The sequence below is a fragment of the Lepisma saccharinum genome, chromosome 15, assembly GCF_977018435.1.
Source record: "Lepisma saccharinum chromosome 15, izLepSacc3.1, whole genome shotgun sequence".
Taxonomy (NCBI): Eukaryota; Metazoa; Arthropoda; class Insecta; order Zygentoma; family Lepismatidae; genus Lepisma; species Lepisma saccharinum.
Window position 1 is genome coordinate 31,243,358 of NC_139243.1, and position 20,863 is coordinate 31,264,220.

At 38.7% G+C, this 20,863-nt stretch overlaps 1 protein-coding gene across 2 annotated transcripts in view; it reads left to right on the forward strand.

The window, feature by feature from the left end:
• Positions 1-20,863, forward strand: part of LOC145999662 (glutamate receptor ionotropic, NMDA 2B-like) — a 957,426-nt gene that overhangs the window by 341,894 nt on the left and 594,669 nt on the right. The window lies entirely within an intron of this gene.

Here is a 20,863-nt window from a genome sequence, read left to right on the forward strand (position 1 = left end):
CAAAGTAGAATCCGCTATGTTGATGGAAGCTAGAGGGTTGGAAACACTCACCTTCCACAAAAGCACGATTTCGCAACGTTTTCCTTCATTTTCATACACAAGCTTGACTTGTATTCTGTCAGCAATGTGCACAGCACACAACACTATCTGATGAAGCGTATTGCTTTCAAATTAATGTAATTAGCGAAAAGCGACATCAGAAGTTTCAAGCTGGACAGGAATAGATGCCATCTTATGGATAAATTACTCGAATAGCTTGGCTTCTTCACCGTGGCTTGTGGCCATGTCGGTTAAAGGCCAGCTTTGTAAGCTGAAATCCTAGGTTCGAATCCCTGTGTCTCCAAAATATTTTTTCTTACCAAATGGGTGCTACATAATGTATTTTATTCTCGTCACACCAATTTCAGCCTGAAACTTTGTTATAGTCCGATGATGCAAGAGATTATGGCATGGTCTTGGAGAGATGAGCACCCCTGACCCTCCCTTGAAAATTCTAGGATACTTAGTAAATATATTTGTAGAATTCTTCCCAACTCTCGCCTCATTTGAAACCAGAAACTGTTAAAATCGGTGGACTGGTTCTGAAGACACTTTCAAGAGATAAATTGAAAACAATAATTAAATATGACGTGATATCCCGAGATGGCGCTGAAACACGAAGTGTACTTCCACTTAGGGTGAACGTATGAACGCTGTTTACTTACGTCAAAAGTTTGTTGCTTTAATCCAGCATTTATTTTTTCTTTAGCAGAATGACTCAACGTCAATTGGTCTCGCCAATGTCGTTATTGGAACAGCTAAGAAATGCTATTTTGTACAACAACCATAACTTTCTTCACGTATTTTAGTATTTTAGCCAGTTTTCGGTGGTTTCACATAAAATCCATTTAGTTCCAACCGATCCCATATTTGGCACAGAAAAAAGTTAAAGTTTGGAGACTGGTATAATTAAAACTTTATTTAATGATAGCGCCACGTATTAATGCACATAACTGAATCCAAGTATGCTGCTTAACGTTACAAATGCTTATTTACGTTCGAATTTACCCTTTTCTTTTCCAAACTCCAACTTTTAACATAAATCTAGCCACAAACTTGGCTTCGGGACTACCTCAGTCGGAGAAAACGGTAATTCGATTCGGAAAGAAAATAAATCTCATCCGTTGGGAGAGTGGGTGAAATGTAAACCGACGATGCAGGAACTAAAACTTTAGGAATTTATTGCGGAAATAACAAGAAAAGAGTCATTAAGAAATAGCTATAATGTATTTACTTCTTGCTGAATTAAATATTCAAAAGGGACTTCATATTGCGAGCATAACGTCCAGTGCTGTAGCCCCAATATTTTCACAGGGTATATGCCACGTTTCGTGAAACCTTAAGTGGAGACCATGATTCCATAAACTTTACATTATGTTTCCATAAAATATATTGATAAACTCATTTACCTTTTACAAAAATCGTAATTCCTGGTACAGCACTGACGACGATGATACACTTATAATTGGCATAAAAGAGACACATTGCAATAGTGAAGGCATTTTTAAAATTTAAAAGAAAAACAACAAGCATGCGTACTTTAATGATAGCATCAGTAGCGTAAGCAGGATTTCATGAAGGGGGGTGTTATTTCGTAAACTTTCTACAAATTCACATTACCATTGTTTTATTATACTTTAATTAATTAATAATAATAATAAATTAATAATTATTATAATTAATTAATTAGTTTAATTACTACTAATAATTACTACTAATGCAGCTGCTATTTATGAAAGAAATAGAACAAAATTACATTTCTTTTGTTTCTTTATTACAAAAGTCAACGGTTATTTGTATATGATAAGTGAGACATTTTAAGTGTGAAGAAAATCCATAAAAACAAGCAAATATATTAAATTTATTGAAATAATCGAAATATGAAACTCATTCAAGGAGCCGCGCTGGTCTAGTCTGACAACTTCGTGGGATATCCGGGTTCGATTCCCGGAATTGGTTGGAATTTATCCAGCCTTGTCTCCGCACCCAGCCTCATAGCAATGGGTACCTGAGTGCAACCCTGAGGGACGAAGGCTGCCGGAGCATGGTGCTGATCACATCACCTGCAAAATAGTTCGAGATCGAGAATCTTTGGGGACGGGGGAATTTACATTACCTTTACCTATGGAACTCGCCCAGGATGATGATGAAGCGCGAGAATACATGTTGCTAAATTCCACTGAGTCTATGTTTTTGTTGAAAAGTAAGTTTATAGACATTCCAACACATTTATCACTTCTAGGTGATTCACAAAGCACTTCTTCAACATTATTTAATGATGTGGATGTAGACTCATCATCACTTGAGAGTTCACAAGGGGATGTGAAATCAGTACCGGGAAGAATGTTTGCAATAAGGTCGGCACACTGCGACGAAGCAAGGAATTTTCACAATTCTCGCGAGAGTCACTGCGCGACTTTTTGCAAAAAAAAAAAAAAAAAAAATATATGCAAAATTGTGGAATGTTATGTTTTTCTTCATGCTGCATGGGAATAATAATTCAAATTATTATTATTATTAGTAGACTATTATTATTATTATTACTGTCGCAGATCTTTGACTGTGATAAATTAGCCATTTTTAATTTTTTCCTACAGCATTTTCCATAATATTTCAAAAGCTCAAGGGGGGGGGGGTTAAACCCGGTAACCCCCCCTTGCGTACGCCACTGGATAGCATTACTTTAATGAGGCTATAGACAACATTCTTGTTCATATTACTTTGCACATTATCAGTTTGTATACTGTTAACAATTTTAATAATGCTACGTATTACATTAAAAGTTAAAATCTTGGGAAAAATACTCATAAATAGTTAACAGAAAAGGTAACAATTCTATTTTCCTTCATTATCTCAGTGTTTAAAACTAAATGCAACATACCCCAATTGTCGCCTTTAACAATACGAGCCTTTATAGTCCGCCAATAATTATGTCGGAAAAAATAGAAGAATATTATTTATGGAGATTTTACACCGAAGCGACAGGTGTCGCTTAAGCTCACTGAAGTAATGGCTTTATTAGTTAAGTAAATACAGGAGACGAAAGTAGAAGATACAAATTGTAGAGGAATGGTAATGAGTAAGGTAAATCAGATGGTATACCGCCGTATACCCTATGCCCTAGTAACGCCATAGTACACGGAAATGAATGTTTAGTGACCGAATTAAATGTGACTTAAGCGGAACAAATTTCTTAAAAAGTAATCCTCCACATTTGTTTATAGTTACCGAATAAATCTTAACCAATGTTTTTGTCCTTTGAAACATATAATTTTTATCTGCGAATACGTTTCTTACATCCTACAGATTATTACGTTTGTGATACATTTCAGATCATGATGAATGTATTTCACCGTCCTTATATCAGGGGTGCCCACAGGGGGGATTCATGACGCGCCTGCGTCATGGGAATTTTGGGGGGGGGGTACAAAAGTTAACTAACAATTCAATATATCTTCACGTTAATTATTGACTTGTTATTGAATTTTAGTTATAATTATTATGTATAGATTCTCTCGGGCTATCGACCAGGTGAGTTGTGGAAAATATTCCACAACTCACCTGGTCGATAGCCTGAGAGAATCTATTCATCATTCGCAGTCAGGAAAGCTTCAAGCCTTTCTTCTGATTATTATGTATTTTTTTACCTACCTGTAGATAATCGCGGCGATGGGGTTGAAATAAATCACAACCTGTTATGCCTTTAGAATCGATTTCGAAGGGGGGCACGTGCTGCTCGCATACAAGCTTAGTCAAGCAGACGAACTGTTAAGAATAAGGTTCAGTACACTAACAATGGCAGTGAGCCTAGGCAGTTGTGTACGTTTTACGTTATGAAACATGAAAGTGAACCGTACTTTTTCTTTCTTTACTCTCTTAATTTCAACTGCAATGAAAGGTTTCGAATGTTATGCGCCTCTCGATTGTTGGCATCTCGACCAGTGTTAAACAATGTGTGGTGTGTTCTGTTTGGTAGCTCCGAGTCGGCTCGGGACTTCTGACACTGCAGATTTCACTTTTAGTGTTGGATGATTTCAGGCACAATTTTGCCGCTGCACTATGCTAAACCTAATGTACCAAGGGAAAGTAAACTGTCCTGCCTTCCCCCACAGTTTGGGCGCTTTGCTCACCTAGTTTAGGAATCCAATCGCCGCCACTGTTCGCTTGTTGTGTTCATGTGTTACGAGTGACTGAATAATTGTAAAATACTGTTAGTTTTCGTTGTCTAAAGCTTACTTTTGTTGACTATGCAAAAGGCCTCCCCGATGGCGCAGTGGTAGCGTCCTCAACTTGTAATCGAGATAGAGGCACATAGTGGTTCGGATTCTACTTTAAACTGTAGGTCCAGTTCCGATTAGCCTTACTATGCACAAAGTGGACTGAAAACACTCAACTCAAACTCAAATTGACTATGTAAATTGAAAAGGGGAACATTCATTTTAAAGAGTCTTACAAGCCAGTTCAAATACATGTGTATGGAGTACATGTGTAATACCATTCATCGTCAGGATACGTGGAAGAAGCACTGTGAACTTAAACATGTATATAAAACTAAAAATAATCTTTCCATAAAGTACAGAACTGTGGAAGTTAAATTTGGAAGTGGGCCTTGGCAAAATCACACCAATCATGGATGTGCTTCAAGTTGAGGTTCAGGACCAGGTTAACAAAATCAGCTTAGTGAGACGAGCAACGAGAAACATGATAGGTAATTATTTTAAACTTGTTCTATACTATCCTTTCTATTCACATGATTTGATTTTAAAGTGTTTCTGAAGCTTAGCAATGGAAAACATTATTAATCTTGAGTTATTTAACGTCGCTTTTCTACCTTGTGGTTAATCGCGATGGGAAGATGAGATTCAGAAAGAAAGTGAGAAAGTTTCGGTACAGACAACATGATGAGTTCTGAGTAAGTTATTGATCATCAGAAATGGGTTAAGATAAAATGGATTTCTTAAACCATACCACGTTGTTGTCCAGTTTTCGACCTTTCCAAATTTGGAGGTATTATACAAAATAAATTGACAAATTGCTCTGCACAACGCACAATGAGTGTCATTAGAACCATTAAAAAGAGACGTTTGTGTATGGCTGATGAGTGGTTAATGCTTATCTTACTTCCATCCTGTCGGTCCGATATTTTAGAAGTGCAGCCAATTGAGAAAATTATCAATAAGCTTTCTGCAACAAATTTGCCACGCCAGAAGTTATTATCAGTTGTGCAAGACGTTCTTTCAATCAATGCCAAAGTAATATACAATATACATGCAATTGTCTACATTTTAACAGTACCTAAAGTAAACATTTAAATATGTCTGTGATACATTGTTCCGCAAATTCTCTGACCAAAATAATTTGAGTAAATATTTCGGCATAAAGGGGATGGATTGCTCCCCCGTGCGCACGCCTATGGGCTGTAGCCCCATCAACCTCGATCCCTTTCTCTGCGTCCGCCAGTACTCCTCCTTGAGATATTACCTGGACACGTCCCTGATAGAAGCTGTCGATTATCCACCAAAATTGCGCAAACAAGCCATTGTTGTCCCCTGCCGCCATACTAGAACAATGCAGGAAGTTAATTCTCGGCGCCAGAACAAAGAAACCTGTTTGAAACCGTTATTTAACGCGGGGAAGAATCCACTCGCGGCCTCCACATTCGAATGTGTTGCCTAATGAGTTCCATGGCTCAAGCGGAAGTCTTGGCCGAGGGTCTGGCAATTGTCGCTTGGCACAACAATTGACGTTTTGGCACGGCGACCGGTCCGTTGGCATTCCTGTAACTCGAGAAGAATGCTCTCTCCTCGACGGTCAAACGCAAGAAGCAAGCGTTCGTGAAAGTCAAATTTGCTTCGACTGTTCCGGCTCGGAGCAGAGGAACAACAGCCATGGAGATGCGGTTTATGGTCCTTAAAAGGGGCGTGTAAGGGAGGGCTTGGGCCTACATGATTTTTTTTTTAACGAGACATATTCCATGAAAAAAATAGTAGCCTACTGACTTCCATCTATTTTTCATATTTGTGAGATTTATATCCCTATTATATCTCTTAGGTCAATCGAGACGTTGAAGGTGGAGATAAGAAATTGATGATAGGATGAACACACTGTCATATCAATGCCCGACAAGGATCGAACCCGGGAAGAGAAGAGATGTTGGCTCTGTCTGCCAAGGGCAGTAAAAAAATACAATTAATATTGAATTTGATATTTATTTTTTTAGCGTCACATTTCTTTCATTTTAGGATAATCGCGACAAAGATGAAATTGATGAAGTGACACTCACAAAGAACACCCATTCCGGGATTCGAGACCGAGACCCCTGGCGATGTGGCATGCTGCACTAAGCACTCCAGCACGAAGGTAGGCAACAATCACTGTTAAATAGGGCTCTCGGTATCTCGGGAATAAACACAAATACTAAACTAAGTACACATGCCTGGATTCAACAACTAGACAAGCTAGGATCACTTGGCATGTATTAGAATATACAGGGTGGCCCAGAAAAAGGTAACCGAACACATAAGACACTTCATTGCGGATGCAGCAGGAAACAGGACCACTGTAACTGCAGAAGTGTACAAAGAACAAGTTATTGAACGCTTTCAGGGTGATCTGGCAGCATTTTGCAACTTAAACCATCTTGATATGAACGAACAAGTTTTCCAGCAGGATGGGGCAACTGCTCACACAGGTCGAGGAAATGGCCGGCTTCTCCAAGAGATGTTCCCCGATCGTTTGATTTCAAGATACTCAGACTTTCCATATCCTTCACGAAGTCCTGTTTTGTCGGTTTGTGATGCCTTTCTGTAGATTACTGAAAGAACTGTGCTTTACACATCCTCCATGTAGTCTGGCCGACCTACGTGAAAATATTGAAATAGTTTTGCACAGTATTATTCAGGAGTAGTGTGCAGTTATGGTTGCTCGAATAATACACCGTATAAAAATTGTCGCACTCAATGACGGACGACATGTAGAACACGTAGTTGTGCAATACATAATGTGGTACAATGTATTGGAGTATTGTAATGTTATATGTATACATAATACAACGGTTCTTTAATTCGGTTACATTTTTTTGGGGCCACCCTGTATAACTGTACGTAATTATATATTAAGGTGCTTATCTAGGAAATAATGAAAATCATAATTATAGTTTTCGCTGTAGCTTTACATTTTGTACCTTTTATACCCATTAACTCAGTTATTTTCGAATATGGGAAATATGATTTTATCACTCATTATATGCTCTATGGCTCGAGTTGGTTGTACAACACAAATTTAACTATTTTTTGTTGAATCAAGTAAAATAGTATGTGTTCGATAGGATAGAAAACTTTATAAGATTCCTGTTGGTAACCTGATGGCAACAGACCTGTGGGAAGGACAGGACTACACACTGTCCCGGGCATCTCTGCAGCGAGCGAACGAAAGCAAGTCTCTGCGGAAGTAGTGACTCGAGAGGACCCGACCAATGAACAAGTGCGAAAGCACGGGATTGCCTGGAGGGGGAGGAGCGACTGCAGTTATCAGTCTTTGCAGCAGCGTGTGCTGCTTCGCTTAGCCCACTCGCTTTCGTCCCTTCTCTACCGTTATGTGTGGCCGTGCTCCACAGATTCCCGGGATAGAGTATAAGATGGAATAGTAATATCAAGATAGACCTGAAGAAATTGATTGATGTGATTTATTTTACTTCTCTTTTCTGACACTTTTGGCGGAGATGAGGATGAATTGTGATAATGTGAGACAAATGAAAGGATGATTACAGAAACAAGTCCCAATGGAGAAATATACTGGCCATGGGTCCACACGCCAGAGCCTCGCTAGCTATACAATGTAGTCAGGATGTACTGAGGTTGACCATTGGGGATCTTGACAAAAAGTGTCGCCCCTTGGATCCCTGAAGAAAATGACGAAGTATGGCGAAGAGTGGATTGATCAGGATAAGGACTGGTAGAAAACATGGTTTGCTGCGGTAATAAACCTTCGTGTTTGGGATTGTCGGATACTTAATTAGTGGAATCTTTACAATCGATGGGCCTCCCCGATGGCGCAGTGGTAGCGTCGTCATCTTGTAATCAAGGGGTCCCGGGTTCGGTACCCGGTTGAGGCTCATAGTGGTTCGGATTCCACTTTAAACTGTAGGCCCAGTACCGATTAGCCTTACTGTGTATAAAGTAGACTTAAAACACCAATTCAATCAATCAATAAACTTTAAAATTGAATTACCAAGAATAATTTATAAATTCAGTCCCCTGCATGGATTTTGTGTGATAATGACGAAATGAGAATTTTTTCAATTGTCTTGAAATTAATTTTATACATTTATTGCCTTTTGCCAACAATAACAAATACTTACAACAATGTTTGTTCTTGATGACAAGCCCAGGTAGAGTCAGATTATTTTCATAACAACTCCAGCTGACCGCGCGAGTCCAGTCAGTGAGCCTACCAACAGTCCAGAGCGCGAGAAACAGGGATAAGCGATAGGTGCTGGGTAGAGATGACGCCAGCGGTTAGTTTGTTTATTGGCTGCTCCGGGACTTATGACTCGCTCCAAAGCTGCCAATGCAAGACAGCCAGAGATGTTACGAAAGTAATCTCACTCTACATACTGACAGTTTTGGAATAGTCTGATTTTTCCATTATTTGCGTTTGAAAGCACAAAACAATACCGTTTCATTAGCAAGTTTACATTTGAAATATAATTCATACGTGACTAGAATTTTTCGGTCTGGGTTCACCTGAACATTTTTCGAATTAACAAATATGTATTAAATATTGTTTATTATAAATCTTAGACGGGATGGAGGGCAGAAAGAGAAAGTTAGAAATCGAGTGAGGGATAATGTTGTGTGGGGGTGTTGTTTTATGATACGTGTTAACCTACAGGGTGAGCCAAAAGTCCCTTTACCCCCTATGTATTTTGCGACGAGGGAAGGTTATGGATCTGAAGAAAATGTAAATTTTGTTTCATGTGCCTGCGTAATGTGCATGGAATTCCAAATTCTTGTGATCGCTTGCGGACTGATTTTATTGGTGACGTCGTGTTTCGATGGGTGTCCGGAGGGGGGTCTGTCTTCGATGGAACCGGTTTCGAAAATTTTTCTCTCCCATCGCAATATCGTTTGCTTAGGTGGGGATGGTTTGTTAAATCTTGCAAAACAATCCCTTTGGATGTTCTTAATTGATTTTCCTGCGAGGTCGCTCATGTGTCCAGGTGCTCATGACAATCCGTTCCTACAATGTATACGTTGACTCATCAGCCATGGTTCATACTATCTGTAATGACACAATGAAAGACAATTCGTGAGAGGTACATCGCTATTTGCACACATCTGCTACTACCACTTAGAACTACTTGTACAACCACTAAGTTTCGAACCACCAACACAACACAGACTCACATACCTACGGGGTAATGGGCTCACCCTGTAGGATGGCGAATGGGTGAGTCCAAGATGGCGTAATAAGTAGGCTTGCCATACGTCCGGGATTAGCCCGGACAGTCTTGTTTTTTTAGTGCTGTCCGAGCTAATGTCCGGGATTGCAAAATGGCCGGGGTTTTGAGAATCTGAACATGAAAATAGCTACCGGTATTGAATATTCACGACCAGAACGTACATTGTTAAACGAGGTTATTCAAAACCAAAAAGTAGGTTGTGGTTCAAGTTCTGAAAAAGTATCAGATACTATTGAAGAGAAGTGGCAAGCAATTTTTAAGATGTTTCAAAAGACTGATATTTGATGTACCAACATTTCTAAAATGATTGAGTTTGCTATGTCTTTGTTTGCAGCATCTGCTCCAGTTGAGAGAGTATTTTCAATTATGGGGAATATTTGGTCTGCAGAAAGAGGTAGACTTCTACTACCCACTGTTAGACATCTGCTGAATGTTAAAATTAATTCAGAACTTTCAAGCTGTGCATTTTATGATGTTATTAAAACAAACCAGCCATTTCTGAACAAAGTCATGTCCAGTGAAAAGTTCAACTGAGTCAACTAACAGATAATGCTACCTAGAACAGATCGGCTTCCTAAACATCAGAAAATGTATTATTCAATTAAACATTTGAAAATTAATTGATTGATTTTAGAAAATAATGTTAATATTTTTTCTTGTACAACTTATAGTTTAATGTTCCAATGAAAGGTTAAGGCTTTTAAGAAATTTAAATTTATTTTTGTAAAAAAAACCTGAAATTCAGCATCGCGAATATGTCCTGGGTTGGACCCAAAAAAATATGGTAAGGCTAGTAATAAGTATTGAAGTAAACAAAGATGGCGGAATGGATGGATCAACATGGCGCAGCATTCCGACCGTTAATTGGCAACTTGAATATGTGTATTATCAGTATCTAAAGCAAGATAACCGAAAAAGGGTAGAATGTCTGCCCCCGGGTATAATAATAAATTTTATTAACAATAGCTATGTTATGCAATCAAACGTGAGTCTTTTCCCAGTTCTAAGCTTGTGGTGCCGCTCTTGCAGGAGATTCTATCTCACCTTACTTTTTGAAACTCGCTCGTATACACGTTAGACATCTTGTTCAACTTATTAAGTCATAATCTAAATGAACACACGAATTAATAAATCTTAAGTTAATGGCAAACGTAAATCATAGTAGACAGCTTAATTTCACGCAATGTTCATGAAAAATTGAGAAGCAAAACGGTTTCAAACAACATACGTCACATGAACCGTTTGTCCTGCCAGATTCCTGTACGGCATGTTGCACACTTCTTCCTCGCTTGTCTCGTTTCCAAAACCACTTCCTCCCACACGGAGGAGAAGAGAATGAGATATTTCTCTTTCGGGTACGGGTCAACATACTTCACAGACGAATACACCAAGGTGGCGTTTCTGGAACCAGGGAGTATTGCACGTGCCAAAATGAACTCGATGCAACGTGTGTTCCCTCTTGGTGGTGGTCTGAATGTAGCAGCTGTCGACGGATAAAGAAGAAAGGAGGTCCAGGCTAGTGACGAATGGAAGTGTTACACTTACTTGACGCCCACTGAGACGAAACGCTGCAACAGAACTTATGTTGTCTGCTTCTATCAAATGGTGTAACGCCTAGTACAGGGCAACTCGCAGAACCGAAGCGGGAATTTCCGTGCCAGAAGTCTGCAGGTTATCGTAGAGGTCATCGTCCACTGACCACGCGTTTCAGTGGGTGTCAAGCTTAAGATAACCTGCAGACTTGTGGCACGGAAATTCCCGCTTCGGTTCCGCGAGTTGCCATGTAGTGGGCGTTACACCATTTGATTTCAATAGAAGCAGACATCAGAAGTTCTGTTGACGCGCTTCCCCGCGTCTCAGTGGGAACATCACCAACCATTAGCATAAGGAAAATTTGTTTTCGGAGTAGCCTCGAGTTGTTAAAGCACTGCTTTGTAGCAACGGGGGAGGGTACAATATAAAATATTTCACAATTACAATTTGCACAACCCTAACTTTAAAAGTTGTCCAAAGGAAAAAAAACTGGTAATCGCAGGTCATGTCAAAAGTAGTTTGCATTTATCACTTTTTTTTCCCCTGAGTTCTTTACTGTTATTGTATATTCCCAAAATTTCTGGGCCTCCCCGGCGTAGCGATAACACCATCGCCTTGTAATCAAGGGGTCCCGGGTTCGATACACGTTGGTGGAGACACATAGTGGTTCGGATCCCACATTCAACTGTATATCAAGTCCTGATTAGCACTCTATATAAAAAGTTGACTTAAACCTCAAACTCAAAAATTGTAGAAGGGTTGTAGTTCCATCGCTCTCCCTTGCGTACGCCAGTGTCGCCAACCGATGCATGCAGTTAGGACACGCACTAACCTACGCAGGATTTGTCTTTCGGAGCGTGCTGGAATGAAAAAGGTGGATAGCTGCGTTCTTGTAATTACTATTTTCAAATTTCGTTTTAAAACTTATTTATTGAAGGACAAAAACTGTAGCTGGGGCCATTTTGAAAGGACAGGATTACATTTACCACTTCGGTTTCTGTTTTGATTATTAAATTTCTGAGATCACCAAATATCGGGAGTGGCTGAAGCTCCACCAGCTCTCCCGCGTACGCCAGTGAAGACACGTATTCTTCGTTTTTAATACACCCGAAATATATGTAAATAATCCCACAGAACAAAGGTCTCATAAGTGAACAATAGATGGTGCTGATTTTCCTACAAGACCTAAAGCTGAAAGAACCAGGATATACGATTATGAAGTGGGAAACAACAATGTACAATTTTAACAATACTTTCCTTTTTTGAATAGTAGCATTATAGGGTGGTCGAACACAAATGGTTAACCACTTACCGGTTTCGAAACCTGAGCGACCCGGTAACCTGGTTTATCTCTCCCAATATTTATTTAACTGAATTTATAGTAAAGGTTTTGTTTTCTATCCATTGTACCTGGGTGTTGAAAAAAATGTATACACATTTTAAAATGGAATAGCTGATATATTATTGTGAGTATTCCAACAATACAACGGGAAAAGTTACAACACAGACAAGGTTTCTGCGTGAAATTACAATAAGTGTTCAAACGGCAAACCACCAGCCTAAAAACACCTTTGCACGCGATGCTACACATAACTGATGACATGTTCCAGAGTAACCACAGGGATTGCTGCACAAGCCATTTCAATTTCATGGCGTGGCTTCTTACTGTACACTACGTCCTTCACAGTTATGCCTCCATTGTCGTTGCACTTCACGCACATTCTCGAACATCCAATACCACTTCAGAATGTTTTTTCGCCCCTCGAATGACAACCGTGTTAACGCCATCGCTGCACTTTCTCAACTTATTGCATCGCATCGCGTTGCGCAGCGCATCGCGTCGCTGAACACTAACTCTATCTGTTGCTGATTCTGAACGATCGTACTACTAGTTGAACCCGTAACCAACGTGAATTGAAGCATTTTGGATAGTGATTTGGAATTTAAATCTCGTTTGAAGTTTTAGGTTCGATCTTAATTAAGTTAACAGAGCGTAAAATGAATTTAAAACAAACTCTTTTTAACGTAATCTCTGCCAAAAATGAATAAGATTTGATTTGTATGGAAAATCCACAATGAGTTGTTCGTGAGCTTATTGGCGTAATGTTCATAATAATTTTACTGCCACATATCAAGGCACAGCAATAGCGACACATCAAAGAATTGATTTACATAATGTTACCCTCCACCCATCAGGAAGACTAATAAGTGCGGAATTAGGTCCTTTGTTTTTATGCAATGTATACGCGCCTTCAGGAAGTCACAATAAGCATGAACGAGAACATTTTTTTCTACAATCCTAACTCCAGAATTAACATATATTAAATGCGTTAGTGGCAGGTGATTTCAATTCCGTCCTAGATAGGCAAGATCAACAACCTGGTTATAATTTTCTCGGGCACTCTTTGAATTAACAAAAGGATTACAGTTACAAGATGTATGGAGTTGTAAACATAGAGACCAACTAGAATTTACACATTTTACAGCTCAAAGTTCTTCACGCGTTGACCGATTTTATATAGCAAAGGGTTATAAAGAAAATGTACATAGTGTAAGTGTGTTTCCCGTTTGCTTCAGTGATCATAGTGCCTTAATTTTAAAAATAAAATTGGAACAAAACAAATCATGTATGGGAAGAGAATACTGGATGCTAAATTGTTCTGTATTGGCGGATAAAAATTATGAACTGCTAATAAAAGACACTTGGCTAGAGCTAGTTAAGCGTAGATCACCCATTAAGACCCTAACAGACTGGTGGGAATTAATTGTAAAACCAAAATTTTGGTATATTAGTAAAATGTATAGTATAGAAAAAAGTAGAGATTTTAACAACATGTATAATTTCTATTATCCTGTGTTACACGATTTACAAAGTCTAGCATTACAAGGTAATGTAAATATGCCTTACATTAACGAGATGAAATCAAAATTACTTTCTCTACACCGAAAAAAGATAATCATCTTAAAAATTAAAAGCAAAAAGTTACCTTTGGATAATGATGAAGAGGCAAATTTATATCATATTTTACAAGAGCACAGACAAGTTAAAAGTCACCTAATAACAGAGTTAACAGATGTCACAGGAGAGACTACAACTAATCCCAGAGTAATTCAGAGTACATTTTTACAATATTATTTAAAATTAATGGGTCAAGCTCATAATCCCTTAGAATCCGATTGGGACTTTACGAACCAAGTAACAGGAAGACTAACTGAAGAAGAACGAAAGGAAATTAGTAAACCCTTTACGAACACCGAAGTAAGAAATGCAATTTTCAAAGCGGCAGAGGATGGCCTGCCCTCAGACTTTTATCAAACCATTTGGAATCTCTTTGGGGATGTTTTCACGCAATGCGTCAATGACGTATTACAGAGTGGGAAATTAGGGTCCTCAAGTCGAACAGGAATAGTGGTTTTTGTTCCAAAAAAAACCGAAACCCAAAGTGGTTACTGACTACCGCCCGATTACAATTCTAAGTATCGATATCAAGATTATCAGTAGATGCATAAACATCCGCCTAATTCCTTACATGCATAAACTAATAGGTGACACACAATATGCATGTAATCCTCAAAGAACAATTCATCGTTTATTACAAACTATACGTGATGTAATTATTACAACACAAAACCAGCAAGTCAACAAAGCAATTTTATCAGTGGATTTCTCACAGGCTTATGATAGAGTTAGTCATAAATATATGTACAGTGTTTTAAAGACTTTTGGTTTCGGAGACACCTTTATAAAATGGATACAAATTTTGTACGGAGATACTCAGTTAAAAGTAAAACTTAATGGGTGTCTTACGAAAACATTTCAAATGAAAGTCCACTCAGTAGTGCATTATATGTATTAACACTGGTTCCCTTACTTAAAAGAGTACAAGAAATAAATGAAGGCATTTCTGTCATGTCAAAAACTATTCAAGTTAGTAGTTATATGGATGACATTACCTTATTGTTAAATAGCGAAAGGGATTTGGAGAATGCACAAAAGTACTTGAAATATTTCAAAAATGTCTCGCGTGCAAAGCTAAATTTCAACAAATCGTTTTTGTTACCTTTGGGAGTCAATAATTCGTTTAGAAATAACACTAGTGTACGTGTAGCACAGAAAGTGAAAATACTAGGTATACATTTTTTATAAAAATATTAGAGACACCATTGGACATAATAGTCGGTTAGTGACCGAAAAAGTGATATATACTTTACGTTCAAATCAACTCAGGTTTTTTTGTTTGAAATCGCGAGTGAGATACGTAAACATCTACGCTATATCCAAGACATTGACCTTGTCAGCGAAGTAAATAGCTAGGGTAAAGCAACAGGTTGGCAAATTTCTCTGGCATGACTCGGTGTTCCGCGTAGCCATGAGCGAGCTATATCTCCCGGAAAAGAGGGGAGGTATGAACTTAAAGAGTGTGGCGATACAATCAAGAGCTTTATTTATTCAAAGCGGTCTTTCAGCGATATATTCTCCAATTGACTCCACCACGCAACAAATAATAACTACACTGTTAAAAGATGTACCATTAACAGCACCAATAGATATAAAAGATTTCCCCAGAGAATTAATGTTTTATACCGAGTTCGTTATTTATACATTTTATAGAACTGTGCAACATACTTATGACTGTCCTTCTGTCAAACAGATTTACAGAGAGCAACTTAACGCAAATATAATAACCGTTCGAATTGAAAGAGAAAATCCAAAATGTAATTGGAAACAAATATGGAACAATGTAACGGCGAAACATCTAATGAACAAGGCATCATCTATATGGTACAAAGTGATTCAACAAGTAATTGTAACGGCAGATAGATGTCACAAATATGGTTTTAGTAATTCTCCAAATTGCTATGATTGCCAAGCACCAGATTCGATTACCTATAAGATAACAGAATGTAAGAAAGCAGCCACAGCTTGGTCAAAATTAAGAACAATGCTAAGTAGAATTTGTCGTATTTCACCAAACCAGGTATCAGTAAAAGACAATTTTACCAGAGTTCCACTTGTTTCCAAGCACAAAGCAACAATCAGTTCAGTGGCTTATAGCACAATACTTAATGTTTGTATTTCCTGTGGGGAAAAATTATAATTAATTGGACTTTGGATTAACTATAAGACAAGAATTTCAACAAATGTCGTTAGGTTATAAGAAATTACACTATGCCAACTTTCTAAATGTAATACTTGAATAACATATCTGTAAGAATTGTAAAGATTTACTGTAATTGTTTGATTTGAATTGGAAATTAAAATAAAATAGTGGTAACGTCGTCGGCTTGTTATCAAGAGGTCCCGGGTTCGATACCAGGTGGAGGCACAGTGCGTCGGATTCCTTTTTAAACTATAGGTCCTGGCCTCCGCAATGGCGTAGTGGTAGCTTCGTCGCCTTGTAATCAAAGGGTCCCGGGTTCGATACCCGTGGATGCACTTGGCACACTGGTTCGGATCCCACTTTAAGCTGTAGGCCCAGTCCCGATTAGCCCTACTGTGCATAAAATGGAGTTAAAACAACAAATCAATCAATCAAACATAAACTATAGGTCCAGTCCCGATTAGCATTTCTGTTCATAAAGTTGAATTAAAATATATATTCAATCTATCAATCAATTGAAGCATTGGTTGTGTACAGTCACACGCAATAAATACGACTCTCTTCTCTTAACAGTGTAATGTGTTTTGCCTGGGCAATGGGAGAACTTTTTATTGAAGTGCCTTGTTGTTATGCAACACACATAATACGTTAGATAGTATTTCAGGTTATAGGTGTCCCATTATTTTTGCTTTTGACTGTACTTACCTTTCCCCAGATGACAACCAAACGAGTCTGAAATGTCCCATTTTACGGATGATTCAACAGACTGAGTAAATGATCTGGCGGCAGAAGATAGAGTAGCCCATGCTTTCTGAACGACAGACGTGCATATCCCCAGAAAGAGAAAGGCCAGATGAAAACCAGATTTCTGCATTTGGGAGAGTTTGCTAATGCATTTAAAATTCTGCTGTGTGCCAATTTTCGTTAATGGAGGTGGACCGAGGTATTGACCTCATGCAATCAGTCAGGTCTAATTGTAAAAATCGGGCACGGGTAGTTGTGTAGCCAGTATTTTATTTTGAGAAAGGCTGACCTCGTATTTTTTTTATCCTGTAGAAAATGTTGGTAAAATATTCAAGTGTGTGTGTACTCACACAGACATTATATATATATATATACGAGGTTTGTTCAAAAAGTATCCGACTTTTATTAATATAAAAATTGTGTATTCAGATACCACAATCTTACATTAATCTCCTTCAAAGTAGACCCCAGCAATGTGCGTCTACGCGTAAACAACGATAGTCTACATTCTACACGTAGACCATTTTATACACGTAAATTACGTAATCTATGTAAAGAACAGGGCGAAACGTGATAACTTAGCAAAGGGCGCCGTGGAATTAAAAGAAAATTATACTGCGTATCAGTTGCTGATGTGTGAGAAGAACCTTTCATACTCTTTCTTCCAAATTCGAACAATTTCTCACCTAGGAAAAAACCTAAGATAGGAAATATTCTAGTGTTTTATGGGGAAAACACCACTCTTGCCTCACGACTGCCATCTGTTGTTGTTTTCTGCATACTATTTATCTTCTTCCATAGTTGATAATAGAAGAGAAGAGAAATTTTGTTGTAAAGAGGTTTCTTTTCATTTCGTTAGGAACCAATATAATTGAAAATGTCACTTTCCTTTTATGAAAACCTTGAATATTAATTTTAATGCACTTTAGATTGTCTACGTAGTCTGTGTAAACTACAACGTAATGTAATCTACGCGTAGATTACGTGTGGACAACGCATGTACACGTAAATGTATAGTCTACGGCACATCACTGGCTGCCACACACTTCTCCCGACGGTTCTCCCACTGTTGGAAGCAGCGCTGGAACGCCTCTTTTGGTATTGCGCGCAGCTGGTCTGTCGCATTTTGCATGTCTTCTTTGGACTGAAATCTGGTTCCTTTCAGGGGCATTTTCAGCTTGGGGAAAAGCCAGAAATCACATGGAGCCATGTCGGGAGAGTAGGGAGCCTGACGGAGCACAGGTGTGCTGTGTTTGGCCAGGAAAGTCTGTATCAAATGTGAGTTTCTTCTGCTCGATCGTTAGCAGCTTCGGCACGAACTTCGCTGAGATTCTCCTCCTGACGACAAAATCATTAGTCAAAATGAACAGTGCCAATGCTGATGCCCACCTCGTTTGAAATATATTTGTGTGTGTGTATGTATTCTCGTGAACATTATACATCTGTATGTGTGTATGTGTGTTAGAGAGAGAGAAGAAACGATTAATTTTATATTTGCTTTATTTTAATTAGCTTTTTATTTTATTATATTAATCTTCTCTTTTGAGGGCTCTTTGGTGCATCCGACCCTGTTCACTGCGGTGTTGCCGTTTATATACAGTCGAAAAGTGGTAATATGAAACCCTGCTGATAATATGGAACATCTCTATATCTGAAACAATCTAGTGATGACACTTGTCACTTCTTTATTCGTTTGCCCTAAAGGTCATACGACTACTACAATTGCTATTTTTGCTCTTTATTTCTATCTTTGTTCCTTCCTCTGTCCCTTTATGTCTTTCTACCACTTCCTTAACTCCCATCTCTAAATATTTCTGTCTCTTTATATCTCTCCTCTTTTCGAGGATCTTTCTCTGCTATAAACTATTCTAAAATTTTGTCATATATACTCTCTCCGGGAAACTGTGGAGCAAGGCCGCGTGTAATGGTAAAGAAGGGGAGGAAGCGAGTGGGCTGAGCAAAGCTGCAGCTGGTAGGTGCAGCAGCATTATCTTTGTTTCTGCACTCAGTTCCCCTCTCACGCGTTCATTGGCCAAGCCCTCTCGAGTTACTACTCTCGCAGAGACTTGTTTTCGTTCGCTTGCTCCAGAGAATCCCGAGAGTATAAAGGTATTTGGGAGTAGACAGCAGGATGGTCTAAGTTTATTTCAGGTGATGTGGGCCCCACCGTTCCCCACCACGTGATGCGTCTTGCTCTCTTTCTCCACTTCATTAACTTTTTTTGTTCTGTTACTCTTTTTATTCTCTTTCTTTCTTGCGCTCTTTCTCCAAATCATTATCTCCTCCTTCTCTTTCTCCTTTAATCTCTTTCTCTCTCTTTCTTGCTCTCTTTCCCCACTTCAATATATTTTTCTTCTCTTTCCCTTTTTATTCTCTTTCTCTCTCTCTCTCTCTCTTACTTCACTTCATTATCTTTTTCCTCTTCTCTTTTAATTCTCCTCTTTATCTCTCTTTCTTGCTCTGTTTTTCCACTCCATTATCCTCTTCTCCACTTAATTAATTTTTCTTCTTTTTCTATTCTTATTATCTTTCTCTCTTTCTTGCTCTCTCTCTCCACTTCTATCTCTTTTTTGTTATTTTTCTCTCTCTCTTTTTCTTGTTCTGTTTCTTCACTTCATTACCTTCTCCTTCTCTTTCTCCTTTATTCTCTTTCTCCCTCTCTTGCTCTTTTTCCCTACTTCATTTCATTTATCTTCGCTTTTTCTCTTTAATCTCTTTCTCTATCTTTTTGTTGTTTTGTTTCTCCACTTCATTATATTTTCCTTCTCTTTCTCCTTTATTGTCTTTCTCTCTCTTTCTTGCTCTTTTTATCCACTTCATTATATTTCTCTTCTCTTCCTCTTTTAATTCTCATTCTCTCTTTCTTGTTCTCTCTCTCTTCACTCTTCATAGTAAGTGACTGTCTCACGAAACTACAAAAGGACGACCTTCCACGTCTCATATTACGGTACATAATTTTCTAATCAAGATTCCCACATTCTGTACACTTTTCTGTTCTCTGATCTTGTTTAAGGATGCTCGAGGTCCATTCACTGCTGCTGCAAACCAATAATAAAAAAAATGACCAAGAGAAGAAACACATTTCCTCACGAGAAATTGGAATTTAGGTTCTGGAGGGATGACGTTATGTTTTGGTAGGATCTAATGCCTCGAAGCATGTTTGGGAGCCGAGCTATTTGGAGGACGAAATTTTTTAGAATTTCTTTTTTTTTTCCTCTCTGGGTCTCCCTTAGAAGCACAAGGAGCCATGACAAGTCAACAGCGCAGCAATTAGATTTCAGAAGGTAAAAATGCCTCTTCGACGGCCAAGGACCATTAGCTTCCGGGCAAGGTCGAGGTGGAAACAAGCGCAGCGAAAACCAATTAGAGGGAGTGGGACACAGTCAAGGGGAACTTGGACCCTCTCCACGAGATTTGACGTTGCAGAAATTATCTTCCGGAGAGGATGTGAGAGGTCAGTGGATGAAGAGTAGCAGCCTAGTAACAGTGCGTGGTAAGATGGACTTGTGTTTTGAGAGCGCTGGTTCGAAACCTGCCGCCTAGATGTCAGTAACGTTGCTTAATGATAACACCATTAAGCCTTGTTTCCATGATATCCAAAAACTCAATTTGCTGACCAAGGCAGAATGTATTTTATTCTAAAACAAACTAAACGTTACGTTTCAACCTTCTAGCAAGGTCTTCTTCAGACTGTACCAAATACAAATTAAATAAGACACAACACAGGAAGATACACACACACACACACACACACACACACACATAATCACTCACTTCCAGACACAAGATTATTAGAAGTGGATATATTTCGAGATCCCGGCCAACCATCAACATCTTCCTCGATACCAAATCACTTCGGCCGGAAGACGATGCTGTGTGTTTGGTGAGATCAACAGGGTATCGTGTACTTTGAGCTGTTGAAACCTGGTGAAACTGTCACTGCCCACCGCTACCACCAACAACTGATCAAATTGCACCGTGC